The 1,659-nt window shown below is 39.6% G+C and overlaps 1 pseudogene; it reads right to left on the reverse strand.

Moving 5' to 3' along the window:
• Positions 1-213: 213 nt before the first annotated feature.
• On the reverse strand, positions 214-473 carry LOC142443237 (small ribosomal subunit protein bS21m pseudogene; annotated as a pseudogene).
• Between the last annotated feature and the right edge of the window lie 1,186 nt (positions 474-1,659).

Here is a 1,659-nt window from a genome sequence, read left to right on the forward strand (position 1 = left end):
TCTTCTATTGGGGGGAAAAACTAAGAAATAATGTCATTCCCTCTATTTTCTTAAAAAAATAAAATAAAAATACTTACACCATTACCATTTTCAAGTGACCTCAAAAATCATTTCACCATAAACGCATTTTTTTTAGCGTACATGTGATGGAGTTTTTTGCTGAGAAAGGTAAGAGAAATGGGTTCCAGAAAAGGATTAGAGACACAAATTCCCTCAGCAGCCCTGCCAAGGATCTGCCCGACTTTCCCGCCCCAGGTAGATCTTTCCGGTCATTTCCATATGGTAGATCCTCTGGCAGGTTTCCTAGCTTTCCCGCTGTCTCCTGCGACACGGCTTCTCATAAGGCTGCCTTTGCTTACTGTTGGCAACAGGCCTGTCCATGGTGAGGAGTCTGTTGAGGGTCCTGTCATCCCCCTCCACATTCCTTCCTGTGCCATTTCAGTTCTGGTAATGGACTTCAGATGGTTTGCCATGATCTTGGATTTGAACGTCTAAACTCCACTGTCCCAGTGCACTCAGGGTCCCCAAGATCCAAAGCTGTCCCCTGACTGGAAGTGGGATTTGCACAGAGACTAGAGTTTACACTGCTTACATTTATCAAAACCCAGTGAAGGCACCTGGATTAAGGTTCTTTTGAAGACTCTTTCTAAAGTCAGTTCTTTCGGGGACTCAAATTGAGTCAGAAGAAAGCTGCGCTGCTTGACTACCCCTGTTCCCTTGGCTTTCAGCCAATCACTGCACCCTCCTTCGGTGGTGCATTAATGAGGCTCTGCACTTCATTCGGAAATAATGTAAAGGATAGTCTACTTAAATCTCTATCTCTATTTATAAAAGAAATAATTCTAAAACAATTTAGATTATTTCTTTCAGTTTTCCTCACATCAAATCCCAAGGAAAAATAGACAATCATATAAAAAGTCAAATAAAAACATCACATTATTTTAAAGAACACGTGAGTACTCCAAAAGGTTTTGCTTACCTTCAGGAGATGATACACATTTTACTAAAGACACCGAGAAGGATGTGAAGAATCACAGTTCTTTAAAGCATACCTTTTCAAAAAGCAGATAAAATGCAATTATTTGTTTCTTAATGAGAATTACTTGATCAATTGAATTTCTTTTCTCTGAAAGATGCTTCATGAATGAATAAGAAGAGTACGTAAAAAGAGAAGTTGATAAAAATAGAACGTAGCTTCTAAAATGGCTCACAATGGTGTCCCATTATCCCTGGCATTCATGTCCCGTGTAACTCCCCATGAGGTGTGAGTGGGAACTTTCTTTTCTAATAACTAATAGGAAATAACATTTGTCATTGTGATTGTGAAATGCTAACAAGTTGGTTGCAACCCCAAACAGTTCTAGCTCGCAAAACCAAACATATCAATGTCCAATCCTTCACCAGCCTCACAATTGTGATGTTTGGACTCCTCGCTGCACTTATTAATGAAGTGCACTTATTATTTAAGTGCATTAATTAATGTGTCCATTAATCTCATTGAATAAATTCATTTTTATTTGATAGTCTTCATTAGCAAGTATGATGTTCTCTTCCAAGGACAGTTCTCTCCTGGTAACAAGCCCAAATGTGGGATGAAGTCTCTCCATCCTTACGTTTACAGGGCCATCTGACAGCGCCCCTCCACTGAAGTTGTGTTTG

The sequence above is a fragment of the Tenrec ecaudatus genome, chromosome 3, assembly GCF_050624435.1.
Source record: "Tenrec ecaudatus isolate mTenEca1 chromosome 3, mTenEca1.hap1, whole genome shotgun sequence".
Lineage (NCBI taxonomy): Eukaryota > Metazoa > Chordata > Mammalia > Afrosoricida > Tenrecidae > Tenrec > Tenrec ecaudatus.